We start from the raw sequence: 18,257 nt of genomic DNA, 5'->3' as shown, positions 1-18,257 counted from the left end.
GTGCTGCCCGCTGCGTCTGAGTGAACCTGCAAAGTGTGAGGGTCTGGTGCCTTTGATTCCCTTTCTCCCTTGTTCTCTGCTTATCTCTCTGAACTCGTAAAAGCAGTTCACACCTCTCCCCCTTGACCAGGCGCCTTGCCTGTCTTTCCCAGGTGCCCTTCCCCGCTGCGCTTCCTGCCATCCCTCCCCCGGCCGAGCTGTCCTTGAAAGTCTGGTGATCTCTGCAACTCCCTGGGACCCGTTTGATGTTTTGTATTGCACCAATCTATCTTGTAACTTCCCATAACAAGTGTGAACCCCAGTGGCCTGCGTGTCCTGGAGCAAATATATTCTGCTACCCTGGCTTGCCAGTTTACTTGCAACTTTGAACCCGTGTCTGTCTTATCCTGCTGAAGCCTTCAATAAATCTTTTGTTTCTGCATCCCAGCCTGAGCAATTGATTTTAAGAAGTTAGCCCAGCAAGGAGGGAACTCTCACATTAAGTTGCAAGTCCTTACCTTTTCGCTCTGCAACTGTACCCTCGTGGACAGCTATGCAAGGCGATGGGGACTCCACTCCTCCGGTGTCACCGGACAAGGACAAGCCCGGAGCACCGGAGGAGCCTGACTCCAAGGAGGAGGAGGCCAAGCAGAAACCGACCGAGGTCCCTCGTCGGGGACTGGGTCTGGGTACGAAGCCCAAGGGCACCTACAACTCTTGGCTGGACTCCCCCAAGGGCTGGTCGCTCTCCAGAACCGAGTCGAGGGAGCGCCGGCTGGCCTTCCCGAGCACGGGACTCGAGGACGACCCCGCGCGCCGGGAGGCCCTGATGGACAACGAACGGAGACAGTGGCAGGAGGAACGCCAGGACCTGCTAGAACGGATGGAAGTGATGCAAGAGGTAATGAAGGGAATGGCCGATGCCATGGATGCGCTGAAGGTACAGCCTCCCCCTGGCAACCTCCCGGATGGGACGCCAGCGGCTCCCCTCGTTCCTCCCAACCCACCGACCCGCCGCGACCTGAAGATCACGTATGACGGTTCGGCGGACCAGTTGACCTTTTTTATGGTCCAAGTGGACATTTTCATGCGGGAGCAGGGCCGGACTTTCTCATCTGAGGAGTCCCAGGTTCAATATGTGGCCTCCCTGCTCCAGGGTGAAGCGGCGGCGTGGATGGTGTTGCAGTATGAACTCCGCTCACCCGTACTGCGCAGCCTTGACGAATTCATGGTTGCCCTCCGGAACCGCTTCGAGGACCCGAACCTGGGGGAGCGGGCTAAGGCCACCCTGATGCAACTGCGCCAAGGGACTAAGTCGGTGGCGCAGTATGCAAGTGAGTTCCAGTCCCTTTCCAGTAGGATTCTGGATTGGAGCGAAGCAACCCGGGTGCAATGCTTCAGGGAGGGCCTGAATCCGGACCTCCAACACTGGGCGTTCATGCAGGGGAACCCCCCCGATGTAGAGGGTTGGGTCCGCCACGCCGCCGACATCGAAAATCGGAAGCAGCTGCTAACCCTATCCAGACAACGCATCGGGCGCGATCCCAAGGCTCGGAGCGACAGGACCGGCGGCAAGGATGCCCGCCCTGGGGGTGGCCCTTCCACGGCCGAACGCCGCAAGCGCTTTGAGACCGGAGTGTGTCTGACCTGTGGCGGGAAGGGGCATTTTGCATCTCAGTGTCCCTCTCGCTCGGGTCGACCCACGCCCCCGCGCCCAATGCCAGCACCACCAGCGAAGACTCCAGTGGAAAGTCAACCTCGCCGTCGAAGCGCAGCACCAGACCGGCGCGGCGCACCTTCCGCTCTACAGGCGCGCTCCCAGGATGGAGCGTCCACCTCTTCAGGTCCAACGGGACCCAGGATTACAAATGCTACCTTTGACTCTACTGAGTCCCAGATTGCCACCTCCACTTCCCCGTCCTCCAGTGAGGGAGAAGAATGGGAAGTACCGGCAAAAAACGCCTCCGGTCTGCTGTAAAGGGGGCTCCGCAGCAGGCCGTTCCAGTCGTTGTGCGAGGAGCTCCACCGATGGTAAGCGCCCAAGAGGACAATGTTTATATCAGGGCACACCTTTCCCTGCCCAAGGGGGGACCCAGCATAGAATTCCCTGCCTTGGTAGATTCGGGATGCGCCCGGACCATGATCAGCGTAGAGGCAGCCAAGCGGTTGGGCGTTCGCCGCAAACGGCTACCTGGCCCTCTCCGCTTTGCCCAGATGGACGGGAGTGATTTTAAGAAGGGACCGGTCACTCACCGTACCACAGCAGTAATCATGACTGTGGGGGAACATTGGGAACGACTGTATTTCACCATTGCCCCTATTGTTACCCCGATAGTATTGGGGATGAACTGGCTGCAGGGGCACAATCCCTCCATTGACTGGGTCAGACGGGTCCTCACGTTTCCTGAGGACCCTTGTGGGGTGCACGACAAGGAACATGTACTATGCACTCCAGCCGCCGCCTTGGTGGGCCCCCCCCCTTCCATCTCCCCTCCGTCTGACTTGCCCTCAGAGTATTCCCAGTTCGCGGATGTGTTTGATGTCAGGGAGTGCGATGAATTGCCCCCACACCGAGACACGGACTGTGCTATTGAAATCGTGGGGGAAGGCAAACTGTCCAAGGGCAAAGTGTACCCCATGAGCCCCAGTGAAAAGGCGGTGTTAAGGGACTATTTGGACACCAATCTGGCACGGGGCTTCATACGCCCTTCTAAAGCTCCGTACTCCGCTCCTGCTTTCTTTGTGAAGAAAAAGACGGGTGACTTGAGACTTTGTATTGACTTTCGCAGACTCAACGCTGTCACCCAGTCTAACGCTTACCCCCTTCCTCTTATTCCAGACCTTTTAGCGCAATTGAAGGAAGGCCGGATCTTCACCAAATTGGATTTGGTGGAAGCCTACCACCGCATCCGCATTAAGGAGGGGGACGAACCCAAGACGGCCTTTTCAAGCTGTTTTGGAATGTTTGAGTACCTAGTCATGCCATTCGGACTTTCGGGGGCTCCCAGTGTTTTTATGCAATTGATTAATGAAGTATTACATGACCTTTTGTTTCGGGGGGGGTGGTATTTCTGGATGACATCCTCATCTATTCCGATTCTATGGAGGAACACGTTCGCCTTGTCCGCGAAGTGCTCCAGCGGCTGCGGGAACACAAGCTGTATGCTAAAGTGTCTAAATGTGAATTTCACCGCCCCTCCATTACCTTCTTGGGCTATGTCATTTCCCATCAGGGTCTTGAAATGGATCCTGACAAGGTTCTGGCCGTGCGAAATTGGGAAACCCCCACTACGCGTCGCCAATTACAACAGTTTTTGGGGTTTGCCAATTTCTATCGCAATTTCATACCCAATTTCGCACAAGTGGCACTTCCCCTCACTTCCCTTTTGCGTACCAAGGGAAAAGGGGCGAACGCCGCCCTCCCTTCAGCCCATTTGCAATGGTCCCCCTCCTGCCAGCAGGCTTTTGAGAAGCTGAAGCTGCTGTTTTCGTCCGAACCAGTTCTGGCCCATCCGGACTGTACCAAACCTTTTGTAGTCCAGGTGGACGCCTCGGACGTAGCGATGGGGGGGGGCTCTATTGCAAAGAGATGAACAGGGAGACTTGCGACCATGCGCCTACTTCTCCAAAAAAATTTCCCAAGCCGAAATCAACTGGGCAATCTGGGAGAAGGAGGCGGCGGCTGTCAAGCATGCCCTCACCATTTGGAGGCATTTCCTAGAAGGGGCCGATTTCCCCTTTGAGGTGTGTACCGACCACAAAAATCTCGAGGCCCTCAAAGGAGCTAGAAAGCTCAACGCGAAGCAAATTCGGTGGGCTCAATTTTTCGCTAAGTTCCGGTTCACCCTCAAACATGTCCCCGGAAAAGAAAATGCCTTGGCCGACGCCCTCTCCAGGCTCCCCCAGTACCGCAACGATTTCGATCGCCCGATAGACTCCCTGTTCACTCCCGAGCAACGGGGGGAGGTTCTGGGACTAGCCGTCACCACCCGCTCTCAGACCCAACCAGGGAGCGGCTCCCTGCTCAAAGGTATTCCGGAAGCCTTCCAGCAAAGGCTCCGTGACGCATCGCTGAGGGAGGTGGAGCAGAATACGCTTCCTCCAGGCATGGAGCAAAAGGACACTTGGTGGGTACAGGGGGTAAAACTATATGTCCCAGGGGCTCTTCGCAAAGAGGTTCTTGGCTTGGTACACGGCGCCAAACTGGCTGGGCATTTTGGTTTTGTTAAGACTCTACATCTGGTCAGGAGACAATTTTGGTGGCCTGGTATGAGGGCCGATGTGGAATTGTACGTGCGCAGTTGCCCCATCTGCGCCACAGCCAAGAAAAGGATGGGAAAACCCCCTGGGCTATTGAAACCCCTGGAAAACCCCACCCGTCCGTGGGAGGTAATTGCCATGGATTTTATCACCGACCTACCTCCCAGCCGGGGAAAGACGGTTCTCTGGGTTATCACAGACCTTTTCTCCAAGCAGGTCCATTTTGTCCCCTGCGCGGGACTCCCCTCGGCCCAGGGTCTGGCTAAATTGTTCGTCACCCATGTCCTCAGACTACATTCGATCCCCAGGAAGGTCCTCTCCGACAGGGGGGTTCAATTCGTTGCCAAGTTTTGGCGATCCTTCTTAAAGTTGATGGGGGTACAGGAGCAGGGGCTCTCTTCGGCTTATCACCCCCAAACTGATGGTCAAACGGAACGTGTAAATGCTGTAGTGGAATGTTATCTTCGCTGTTATGTCAATTACCACCAGGATGACTGGGTAGACCTGTTGCCTTTTGCAGAATATGCGTACAACAATGCCCCCCATTCCTCTACTGGCTTTAGCCCCTTCCAGGTGGTCTATGGGACCGAGTTCGGCCCCTTCGGTGCCGCGCCCGTCACTCCAGAGCTCCAAGCCGTTCCCGAGGTCCAAGATTGGGTACGGGCGGTACAGTCTACCTGGCCTTGGTTGCTCAAAAACCTCGAGCGGGCTAAACGCAAGTACAAGGAACAAGCCGACAAGCACAGGTCTCCGGGCTGGGAGCTCAAGGTAGGGGAGCAGGTCTATCTTTCCACGAAAAACCTGCGTTCCCTCCGCCCCTGCAAAAAACTGAACGACCGTTTTGTGGGACCCTTTCCCATTTCCCGAGTGATCAACGAAGTCACTGTGGAGCTCAGCCTCCCAAAGACCCTCAGAGGGGTTCATCCTGTCTTTCATATAAGCCTCCTGAAACCCTACGTAGCGGCTCCCCAGTTTCACCCTCCTCCCAAAACTGAGATTCCTACGGTAGTGGGAGGGGATACCCATCTGGAGGTGTCCAAGGTGTTGGATTCTAAATGGAAAAAGGGTAAACTGTTCTACTTTGTACGCTGGAAACATCTCAGTCCTGCACATGACGAGTGGGTGGCTGCCCCCCACATGGCGGCCCCTCGGCTGGTGCAAGAGTTCCACCATGCTTATCCCGATAAGCCTCGTCCGCCCGACCTTGCGGGAGGGGGGCCTTAAGGGGGGCAGAATGTGAGGGTCTGGTGCCTTTGATTCCCTTTCTCCCTTGTTCTCTGCTTATCTCTCTGAACTCGTAAAAGCAGTTCACACCTCTCCCCCTTGACCAGGCGCCTTGCCTGTCTTTCCCAGGTGCCCTTCCCCACTGCGCTTCCTGCCATCCCTCCCCCGGCCGAGCTGTCCTTGAAAGTCTGGTGATCTCTGCAACTCCCTGGGACCCGTTTGATGTTTTGTATTGCACCAATCTATCTTGTAACTTCCCATAACAAGTGTGAACCCCAGTGGCCTGCGTGTCCTGGAGAAAATATATTCTGCTACCCTGGCTTGCCAGTTTACTTGCAACTTTGAACCCGTGTCTGTCTTATCCTGCTGAAGCCTTCAATAAATCTTTTGTTTCTGCATCCCAGCCTGAGCAATTGATTTTAAGAAGTTAGCCCAGCAAGGAGGGAACTCTCACACAAAGAAGGACTGACCTCCTGGGGGGACTGCCACAGAGATATACCATTGTAGTTCGCAAGGAATGACTGCCAAACCTGGAGGTCCGCCTTCATGCCCTTGGTCACCCGGATCCGATGATGAGGGGACTTAACCCCCACCGTGGCCCTGGCGAGCCTGGCGCAAAATGCCCGGCCCGGACGAACTACCCTACAGGCGAAGTTAAGGTGACCCAAAAGAACCTGTATCTCCCGCGAGGTGCACTTCTTCCTTGCTAGAGCCAAGGAGAGGAGCGCCCGAAGGGCGGCCAATTTCTCCTCTGGCAGGCTGGAAGTACCCGCCACCAAATCTAAGAGAATGCCCAAGTACACCAATTTTGTGGTGGGACCCTCCGTCTTCTCGGGAGCCAAGGGGACCCCCAGCTCCTCTGTGAGGTCCCTGAAAAGTTTCAGGCTGTTCGCACAGGCGGCTGCGCCGGCTTAAATAGGCGCAGGGGGGGGTGACGTCAGGACCCCCCCCCCCCCGCATTTGGAAGGGAGGGGGAGAAGCCGAGAGGCAAGCCTGGCCTCGCGAGATGGCGGCAGCCCCACCCAGAGAGACCAACTCCCCTTCCCCTGTCTCCTGCCCGGTAAGTCCACAAGGCGGGGACCTGTTTATTCAGGTCCCCCTTTTTTTTACAAAAAGGAACCCTGCAAGATGCCTGAAGCAGCAGCACCTATACCAACTCCACAAATACCATCGTCTTGCATGAAAGCCTCCTTTCTTGATACCAGTTCCCTTTCTCCTGCATAGTCATTTGAGTGAGTCGCATGACCCAACTTGTGCCTTCACTCTAAGCTTCTCTGTCACCCACACTGGACCATGGAAAGGATGAGCGATCAGACTGGCATTCACCCAAACTGTGAATGGCACACATGCTATTAAGTTAGGGTTGCCAGCTCAAGGTTGGAAAATAGCTGGAGATTTGGGGGGCAGAGCCTGAGGAGACCAGGGTTTGGGGAAGGGACCTTAATGCCATAAATTGCCAAAGTGGCCATTTTCCCCAGGTGAACTGATCTCTATCGGCTGGAGATCAGTTGTAATAGCAGGAGATCCCCAGCTAGTACATGGAGGTCAGAACAAAAATCACAGCAGCTATGATCACTATACAATACAATAGGCACCAAAAATGTATTATATAGTCAAATAATCACAATGTAAAGACAATCAAAATTGCCCCATACTTGAGTTCAAACTAAACGCCTGCAAAAGAACGAAACAACGTAGAGTTCACAGAATGTAGCAATGTTGCTACAAAGAAAGACAAGGTGAGCTGGAGAAAAGCCAAGTGTTTGTGGCTCTATCAAATCAGGTAAGTGTCTGAGGCTGAAATCGCTCTCACAGTCAATACAAGTTGAAAATAAGCCAAGGCGCAATCGGCATCTGTTTCAGGAGCCATGTAGACTGACGTTAAACCCAGCATGGAGGCAAGCTGAAACTTGGGGCACTATCTGCATCTGTTTCAGGAGCTGTGTAGGATGCCGTTGAACCAAGCAATGGGGCAAAATGAAACTAACAAGGATACAGTAATGTTCTTGTTTCAAGATTCTTCTTCAGAGAGTTAACCAAACAAATGTTAAGTGGACCGTAATCTTACAGAAGAACACACGAGTTCAGGAGCTCGTGAGCCCCCTGACGCATCTGAAGATGAAGGACTATTCCCAAAACAGCCTATCGTTTGCAGGAGCAGCCTAGTAGCTTGGGAATTGTGCAAAGCAGTACCAACAAATGTCTTAGTTGATTGCACAGACTGAGTAAAAAGTGAGGCAGATATGAACTGCTGAGAATCTTATGACATTACTTTTGACAGCTTCCTCCAGCAGGAAACATTGACATATTCTTTACTTTATTCTCTTTATTAGTTGCTCTCTCTTGTTCAAATTAGGCCTCAGCAGAATGATGTAACATTTGGGGAGGAAGATACAGCTCAGTAACCCAGCACTGGAGACCACAATGGAGAAGATCTCCACAGCCACCATATACTTCCCTTGGTACTCAAGTAGGTTGGAACAAAGGTCATCCACACACTGCAGAAGACCAACATGCTGAAGGTGATGGATTTGGTTTCATGGAAACTATCGGGTAACTTCCTGGCTAGGAAAGCCACAGTGAAGCTGAGAAGTGCCAGCAACCCCAGAAAGCCCAAGACACAGTAAAACATGGCCACTGACCCTTCATTACATTCTACAATGATTTCTCTAGTTACTGAGTGCATATCAAAATCTGGGAAAGGAGGAAAGGTTGCGAGCCACACTGTACAAATAGTAGCTTGAAAGAAGGAGCAGGAAATAACTATAGAGCTGGCCAATCTTCTTCCCACCCATTTCCTCATTCTGGACCCTGGCTTGGTAGCCATGAAAGCTAGAATCACGGTGATGGTTTTGGCCAACACGCAAGAAACAGCCACGGAGAAAATGATGCCAAATGCAGTTTGACGGATGAGACATGTCCCTTTCTCAGGTCGGCCCAAGAAGAGCAAAGCACAAAGGAAGCACAGGAAGAGAGAGACAAGGAGAGTGTAGGAGAGGCTCTGGTTGTTGGCTTTGACAATGGGGGTGTTCTGGTGCTTCACAAATGTACCTAAGATCAAAGTTGTGATGAAAGAAAAGGAAAGAGCAAAAACAGCAAAACTGATGCCTAAAGGCTCTTCATAAGACAGGTAGCTGATGTCTTTTGGAAGGCATGAATCTTGGTCATTGTTGGAATAGCAATCTTCTGGACACTGGAAACAGTAATTCATATCTGAAAAATAGAATATTTACAATGAATATTAAATAGAATATTTACTAAAAATGGAATAAGTACTATTCATAACTCTACAGGGTAAAGTTATGCATAGTACTTCTGTTTTATTATTGCATTGTGATTTTTAGATTGGTGTTCTTTTTTGGTTTCTATAAGTCACTTGGTGACTTGCTTTACAAAAGAAAAGTGGGGTCAACAATTCCAGTAAATAGCAATTAACAGCCCTCTCTCCTGAATGAGGACTGAGGGTTTGAAATGGGAAAGATGAGTTTGCACTCTACTCATTCAGTTATATTTGCAGAAAGTCATGCTCAAATTGGGTGCAGAAGCTGCCAGAGTTTTACTAGTCAACGCAGCAAGGGAATCCCTACTAAATGAGAGAAGGTGGTCTTCTATGCCTGAATATCAAAATCTGAGAGCTAACACTCCTACTGCAGCCTTTTATAGATTTGCTTTATTTTGTTTCCTTGTCTCCTTCAGAGCAAATGCTGTACACACCAGCACACACTTCAGGGACTGTGTCAAACTTCATTCTCTTATGAGCTATCAGTGTCACCACAGAAAAGTGAATAACATTTCTAAATACTATGGAAATATGTGTCTACATGCTATTCATGATCCAGATATTCATGATTCAGATTAGAATGAACACACTCCATGAAGTTTATAAAATATATAGAAAATAATTTGCCTGTCTGGTTTGAAATCTTCCCTTCTGGACATGGAACACAATCATAGCAGCAAAATGGCTTCCCTTCTTTCTTTGTCCTACTATAACCCAAAAGACACGGTTCATTGCACATGGAAAGAGGCAGCGTCTGACGTAAAGGAAAGAGAAGAATGTTGTAGCATTCAAAACATATACTTTGCATTAGTACCTCAATAGCCAAGTATTCTGTTTCTACCAAAGCATAATGGTGCTATCTCTATGGAACACTAGGTATTGATTGGAAATTCACAACTTCTACAATTCTTGGAGTCTTTTGCGCATACTATACAAGTCCAAGCAATATATAAATTCCCTAGGTTTCATTTTTGGCCTCTGGCTTTCGCAGCTCTAAACCAATTTATGTTATTTGTATGTGCAGGATATGGGACTAAAAAGCATATTTTAAAAATGTACACTCTCTATAAATAATACTATAGGAATAAAGTAATATAAATAGTGTGAACATGAAGACTCACTTCCTTGTTTCACACAAAGGCAAGCAAAGTCCAAATGGGTTTTTCTCCTCAAAACATTAGGGAGAACAGCTTCTAAATCATTTCCAAGCTCAATAGTGTTTTGCCACTTGAACATTTGGCATTGAAAACCATGGACTGAAATTCATTGGCACTTTGTTGGAATTAGCTTTACCAGATTGCCTGTCATGGCAGTCAATCTCCCACCCCTGGCTCCAGACCCCCATTTCAGCTGAAGCAAGCATGTGGGGTATGAAGCAACAATGTTCAATGCTGTGTCATCATTTCTGCCTAAACCTGGAGGTGGCTTCACAAAGCTCTAGATATTCTCTTAATCTGTTTGGGTTTCAATGTAGAATCTGGGGAATTCCCAGACCATTACAATGTCGCTTTGCCCCAACTTTTATTTTTTGCTACCACTGGGGTTAGAAGCCAGGCTGGCAACCCTAGTTGGAAGAGGTCTATTCCAGAATATTAATAATGGACTATTTTAATAGATACTTCTTGAACTGTGTTTAGCCCCTACCTGGTTGAACCTGCTGGGCCATACAATGGCCTCTTCATGGATGGTGAGCACTTTGTGTGAGGGAGCTCCAGGGTCTACCTTCCCAACTTTGACTCTAAGGAAGGACTGGTTTGGGAATGTGATCCAATTGATAATATCAAATCCAGCTATTAACTCTCCATTTTGGTTGAACACAACCTTTTCCCCAGCAGTGCTGTTAAATGAGACATCTCTCAGAAAGAGATGGAGCTAGCAAAGAAGGGAAAGCAGGCATTAGGCTTTAGCAAATGGTGGACATGCACAACAAGGTCTGTGTTGTCTTAAAGGCAAATACAAAGAGAGAAAAAGTTCAAGATGAGAAAAGTCCTTTCAGTTAGGCCTGGAATGAAATTAATATGAAAACCAAAGTGGAAGAAGGAGGTAAATAGCACACTGCAAATAACAAGCAAATGGCTGGTACATACCATATAATATGACTCCTTTGAAACCATTAGGGGTGTGCACCAAAAAAACTTTTGGTATTTTTTGGATTTGGGTTTAATGGTCCCAAATTTTATTGGAGAAACCACACACACACACACACACACACACACACACACACACACACACACACACACAGCCAAATCCCCATACCAACATGGGTTAGAACATAAGAACACAAGAAAGGCCCTGCTGGATCAGACCAAGGCCCATCAAGTCTAGCAGTCTGCTCACACAGTGGCCAACCAGGTGCCTCTAGGAAGCCTCAAACAAGACGACTGCAGCAGCAGCATCCTGCCCGTGTTCCACCGCACCAGAAATAATAGGCATGCTCCTCTGATACTAGAGAGAACAGGTATGCAGCATGACCAGCATCCATTCCAACTAATAGCCATGAATATCCCTTTCCTCCATGAACATGTCCACTCCCCTCTTAAAGCCCCCAAAGCTGGCAGACATCATCACATCCTGGGGCAGGGAGTTCCACAATTTTTTCCTGGCTTCATTCCAAAATATCCAAAAGATTTTGAGTCCATTTTACTCAAAGGGGAATTTTTGTGGGACTCTGGGCAGGTTTTTTTAAGGGTAGAGGGACCAAATTTGCTGGATACGTTTGGGTGATTCTTTTTACAAGCACCTCCAAGTTCAGTAAATATTGGGTCAAGGGGTTCAAGTTTATGGGACCATAAATAGGGTGCCCCCATCCATCCTCAATTATTTCCAATGGAGGAAAAGCAGGGGCTCATAAAACTGGACTTCTGACCCAAACTTAACCAAACTTTGGGGTTCATGTAAAGAGGATCATCAGCAACCATGCTGAAAATTTGGTGTCTCTACCTTGAGAAGCAGCCCCCTTCAGAACCCCACAAAGACTCGCTTTGGCTTCCTATGATGAGAAATTTATCTCTGTGATTCTCGGGTCTGACATTGATTCATCATTTATGGGAATTTGTTTGTTTCCTTTGTAATTTTGTATTTTGACATGCTTTGGGTCCTCATTGCACACCATGTTGCATATAAATAGTTAAATTAAAATACATCCTTATTCATGTTAATCTACTCGGGATTTACTGAAATGGCTTGTGATTCAGAAGCTTCTGTTTCTCTCTAACCCTTATTAATGCACTCTTCATTTACACAGGAGAACAAGGGAACTGGCTGTCAAACTGAAGTTCAGGCTGACCTAGCCAAAATTCAAGCCGTCTGCAAGAGACATCTTTCTGTGATTTCCAGGACATGATGCACCCACATGTATGATGAGGTTTCTGACATTGTTCTACTCAGGATTTTACCTGCAATGGCTTGTGATTCAGAAGCTTCTGTCTTTCTTTATCCCCCATTCTTGAGTGCTTGACTCTCTGTAAATGCATGGCATGTAAGGCATATGCTACAGCATAGACAGCATTATAGACACTGTTGCTGTGGCCAGTCATGCTCATTTCAAAAACAATCTTTGGAAGAATCTCTAGTTTCTCCCTCCCAGTACAAATTTGCCCAGCATTCGTGTCCTCTATGGTTTCAGGGAATGAACAGGCAAATGCATTTTCCCAGAAGTCCCGGATGAAGCCATCTTCATTTTCCACTGTAGGGTTTCTCATCTGAATAAATTTCTGGAATCCTAATGATTTCTTGGCAGGAACTGAGAGAGAGATTGCACCATGAAGGAAGTGTATGCTCCACCCTCTTTGAACGGCAACTGAAGTGAACTCCACCTCGGCATTCATAATCCAAACTTTTGTCTCCACAGGTACATTCTCAAATGCTATGAAGTGCAGCAATGTTGTCATAACTCCTATGGTTGAGGTTTCACCATGAACAACTAATGCATTGGTTGAGCTTCCCATTGCAACACTGAATACTTCCCTTCCTTCTGATATGACATCTGCAATCTCAGTAAAAATTTTAAGCTGGGAAATCTTGCTATGAAGTCAAAGCAGATGTTTCTTTCCGAAAACATGGGAAGCACATCATGTACAAAACTTTCTCCATTGGAATCATCTATATAAATCACTTCAATCCATGTCCAACTGAAATGCAGCAATAATCGAAGAAGCCCCATATATTGATGGGCCCCATTTGGAAACATATGGTGAAAGGAAGCAGGTTGGCTTTGGTCATTCTTAACTGGAGAAGAAGCATATGTAACCTAAGAAAAGAAGAAGATGCAAAGAATCATTAATAAAATAAAAGGGTAAATGAGTTGGGGGGGACTCCCAAAATGTAACATTGGTAACCCAGTTCTGTGTTGGATGCAACCAGCTTTCCCCCTCAATCTTGCCTAATTTCTCTCCATACAACAGCTCCCATTCCACAGAGCTTTGGTCAGTGCAGATCCCATAATACCCAGCAAAGTCTTTCATGGTAGACCTTCCTTTCTCACTAGCAGAACAGCAGGCTAGATACACCTGCCTACTAGGATTTCCATTGGTGACTTCACTGAGTGTTTATGAAGAATTCATGTTGCTCACCTGATATATGGCTGCAGGCTGTTTGCTTCACACTTAGCTAAAAATCATGGATAGTTGGAGTTTGTGATGTACCTGGACCTAGAATTTTATTAGGCAATGGAACGGATAATATAATTGCTGTGAATTCTCCTTCTTTGTTGTTAGCCAGATAGTGGTTCAGCCAGTGAGTGATCCCTTGTACATCCATAGATGGTTGGAAATTTTGAACATATACCGATGGAGGAGATTAGGAGGCATTTCCCATTTTGTCCTGGGAAGCAGAGCTTCAGCTAAAACTCTCATTTATTCTCATTTTATGGGAGGGGGGGGGAGAGTTTAGAAGCCCTAGGATTAGAAGCATCTTCCTCCTAAAAACATTATGCTGCTCAGAAAATCACCTCACAGAAAATGATTGATGTGTGGCTGTGATCCCATGAGGAACCTGTGTGCCATGGAACCTCTATGTCCTGGAAACTATGGGAAGTATCTTAACACTCTGTGTGTAGAAGATGTACTTTCCCCAAGTTCATCCCTTTCTGATGCCAGAAGGGTCATTCCCTGGGCTACCCTGAGGTTTTATATTCCCCCAACAACAATGGCATCTGCATCATTAATAGAGATGTTCTTTAAGGTGGCTGAGAGAATAGAAGCATGTTTGGGTGGACCGCAGCTCAGTAGCACCATGGCAGATCTAGAGTGAAACTAATGAAGCTTAAACTTCAGGGCCCCTAATCCTGATGGGACCCTGAAGAAACTTTTTTTTTTAATGAGTGGATTTTTCAATAAAATCAAGAGTTTTTAAAGTGTTTGTTATTAAAATAAGGCTATTTTAGTGATAGATTCATAAGCCAATGGGTTGAAGTACTTAATATTGACCTTAGAATACGCCCTAATACCCATTTCATACAGCTTCAAAATGTCCCTGTAATTGGTCAAATTTCAAAATTTTCTCAGAGGCTTGCAGCACCTGAACCCCCAGCTGTATGGGCTCACTGAGCTCACCAGAATCTATTCATAGCCTGCATTTGGCAGCTGAATCATCGAATTCTTTGTTGGTGCACAGCTTAATAACTGTATAGCTCAGCCCTTAGGCTACAGCCAATTAGAACCATAAAAGGACATCTGAATTCTCAATTCAGGCTGCACCTTGTTGGATGTTGCCCTATTGATGCTGGTTGCAAAGAGGTCCCCATAACATTTCAAGCTTCAGGGTCCCAAAAATGTAGGTCCACCACTGCAGTAACAGAGGATGCACATGGACCCTGTCCAATCTCTATTTCAAATGAAAAGGTGATATATGTTGGGAAAGACCTCTACCTGGGAGACTGGAAACCTGCTGCCAGTCAGAGTAGATAATACTGACCAAGACTGTGACTTGGTGTAAAGCAGCTTCCTGGGTATTTTACAATAATTTTATTGGTTTTTATAATAAAAATTTTCCATAATAATAAACAACAATAAAGGTAATATGAAATTCAGAATTCTATCTCAATGTTGTTATAGTTTCTTAAATTCTAACAAAAAAACAATTAAAGGAAAATTTATGACTTCCCCATCACCTCTGTCCGCCTCTAATAAAGTATTCATCCCATCGTAATTGGTCTGATCTTAACTATTCATAAACTCATTAAACTTTCATAAAACATCTTCTATTAATATAAATGATTATAATTCTTAATATTAATTATGTCCTCTAGATCAGATTAATAGGTATTCTTCCATTTTCCCCAGTTTTAATTCATATTCACAATATTTCATCCAAGCCTCCCATTCCCCTAAAAATCGAACATTGTCTTTTTCGTTTAAAATGGCTGTAAGTTTTGCCATTTCCACCAATTCAAACATTTTCACAATCCAGTCTTTTTTCCCGGGAGTTTCTGCCCCTTTCCATTTTGCTGCATATAGCAGTCTCGCAGCTGTTGTAGCATAAATCAAAAAAGTTCTTTGTGTTGGTAAATCGTCAGGTATCATGCTTAGTAGCATCATTTCTGGTGTTTTGGGTATATTTTTTTGTACTATTAGTCTCAATTCGTTGTAGATCATATCCCAAAAGTCTTTAGCTTTATCACAAGTCCACCACATATGGTAAAAGGAACCAATTTCCTTGTTGCATTTCCAACATTTAGGGGATGTCACTTTATATATCTTTGCAATCTTCTTGGGTGTTAAATGCCATCTGTACATCATTTTATAAATATTTTCTCGGACTGATTGCGCATTTATTCCTTTCAAGTCTTTTGACCATAGTCTTTCCCATTTATTTAAAGCAATATCGTGACCCATATTCTGAGCCCAGTCAATCATAGTTGGTTTAATTATCTCCTGCTCACAATATATTGTTAAAAGTAGATTATACATTTTAGAAATCAGTTTCATATTATTCTCTAGTAACATCTTGTGAAAAGGGGACTTTTCTTTAGAAAAACCATTTTTCATGTCTTGTACAAAAACTGATTTAATCTGACAGTATTGCAACCATTGTAATTCATCTTTAAGAGATTGGAATTCCTTTAATGAGCATTTTTTCCCTTCCCAGATAATTAATTCCTGGTAAGTTATAAATTTATCCGGTCTGAGTGGGCGTAGTGTTAACATTTCTTGCGGTGAAATCCACACTGGTGTTACTGGTTCCAAAATATGTTTATATCTCATCCAAATGCGGAGTAGAGAGGACCTGATTACATGATTCCTAAATGATGCTTGTATCTTGATTTTATCATACCACAAATAGCCATGCCATCCACTAATATTGTTGAAGCCTTCAAGGTCTAACAAACGTGTATTTGATAAAGTTATCCAGTCTTCCTGGGTATTTTACATTGTTGTATTGGAAGCTAAAGGTAAAGGTCCCCTGTGCAAGCACTGGGTCATTCCTGACCCATGGGGTGATGTCACATCCCGACGTTTCCAAGGCAGACTTTGTTTGCGGGGTGGTTTGCCAGTGCCTTCCCCAGTCATTTTCCCTTTACCCCCAGCAAGCTGGGTACTCATTTCACCGACCTCGGAAGGATGGAAGGCTGAGTCAACCTTGAGCCGGCTACCTGAAACCGACTTCCATCGGGATTGAACTCAGGTTGTGAGAAGAGCTTTTGACTGCAGTACTGCAGCTTAACACTCTGCGCCATGGGGCTTCTCACTGGAAGCTACATACATTTTTTTTTTAAAAAAAACATGAACTAATTTGTTCCATATTCCTAAGCAATCCCAAAGGAAGTTTTTCCTAGGACAAGAGTAGACCTTCAAGTGATAAGCAGGGCATACCTCTATTTCTGTTATGCCTCTTTCTGCCTGGAAAACATAACACTGTATCTAACAGCCAAAAGGAATGGGAATTATTATCCCATGGTTGAAGCATGCATGTTACCTGTGGAATCTTGTAGGTGCTTAGAATGGTTGCCATGTGGTGACAAAAAGAAGCACTCGGTCCCCCAATGACAGCTACAGGATTGCTGTGGGAGCTACACTTGTAGTTGGGGATGAATCTGCCCAGTGCATAGAGAAGTTCCATGGATGCCTGATAGGTCCTGCTTGCACTGAAATAGCTGTTATAGATGTTGAAGCCAAGGGTGATGTTGGGTAAGAGCTGGGGATTCTCATTGATCTCCTGAACGGCAAACACCAAAGCCAGGATGTGCTGATAATTCTGAGTCAGGACTCTGCAATCACAGTTATATTGTGTAGCTGATGCTTTGTGTTGCAACCTGTGTCATTAGCTACATTTCAAATTAATATATGTCTGCTAGCAACTTTGCAATAAAAGGTAATGCACCAAAAGAGAATGTCTATCCCCAGCAAAGTGAACAGGGGAATGTCACTGGCAAATGCCCCTCCCCCCCAAAAAAAAACCAGCTGATTGTCAGCTAGCTGATCTCAATCAGGCTCAAATGTGTATTTTGTTTGTTCGTTTGTTTTGCTTGGGTTTTTTCCCCAGGGATTTGCAATCCCCTTGTGCCTATGAGCTGTAGAAAGGCACTGAATAAATGTTGGGTTTTCTCCTGCCATTTGACCCTACAAAGTGTCACATTGCATTGGAAGACTATGGGCACTTTCACACATCCTGAATAAAGCACTTTAAATCCACTTTCAATGCATGTTAATGAGCGTTTGCAAGTGGATTTTGCCATTTTACACAGTAAAATCCAGCTGCAAAGTGGATTGAAAGTGCATTATTCAGGATATGTGAAAGCACCCTAAGGCCTGTTCATCATCTGAGGCATCAACTGTATTTTGTTAATATGGAAATTGGATTGTTCTATATTTAATTTACATTTCTATATTTACTTATAATGGATTTTTATGATGAAACATTGTTTGGAATAGACACAATTGTGTAGTTAGTTTGATCCTGTATATTTTGTTGATGATGTATTTAGTGATTTCTGTTCTAGACTCTTGTATTGTATTTTGGTTTTTTTGGTTTTAAAGGTGGAAGGTGCACGCTGTGCTGAAACCTCTTTAGGAGGCAATGCCGCCAGTTTGCCTCCTAAGCCCGGCGCGGGCATTCCTTTCAGGAATGGGCTGTTAGATCTCTCTCACATCACAACAGAATATTCTCTGAGTTTGTAAGAGTACTTTCCCTAACCTAGATCAACTGCTCACAGTAATTCAGGAGGCATATGTGAGCTACCTTTTTCACCACACCTGAATTTTCTTTTAAAATAGATTCCCCGCATCCTTACTGAAGGCTTCCTGGGTGGGAGGGAGAAGCTCTCTTGCCCACTCATTTCAAGTTTCCCCAAATCAACTGTGCAAGAGATAATTTTAATTGGCTATATAATACAAAGGGCTTCTTCTCCCTGCCTGAAATTCAGAAGAGGAGATCCTTTGCATGAGAAGTAAAACTGCATGTCAATAGAAAAGGCAAAAAAATAATAATAGACTATATATGCATAGCTATGTGTAAGCATTTAGTGGCTATAGCCTGTATTGGATTACAAATAATTCATTAATCACTTCCAATTCTT

General features: G+C 46.2%; 1 pseudogene; it reads right to left on the bottom strand.

The window, feature by feature from the left end:
- Positions 1 to 7,775: 7,775 nt before the first annotated feature.
- Positions 7,776 to 12,932, bottom strand: LOC130490851 (vomeronasal type-2 receptor 26-like; annotated as a pseudogene).
- Between the last annotated feature and the right edge of the window lie 5,325 nt (positions 12,933 to 18,257).

This window comes from Euleptes europaea, chromosome 18 (assembly GCF_029931775.1).
Source record: "Euleptes europaea isolate rEulEur1 chromosome 18, rEulEur1.hap1, whole genome shotgun sequence".
NCBI lineage: Eukaryota > Metazoa > Chordata > Lepidosauria > Squamata > Sphaerodactylidae > Euleptes > Euleptes europaea.
The sequence above is the reverse complement of the archived record's forward strand: the minus strand, read 5'-3'. Positions and strand labels throughout refer to the sequence as shown.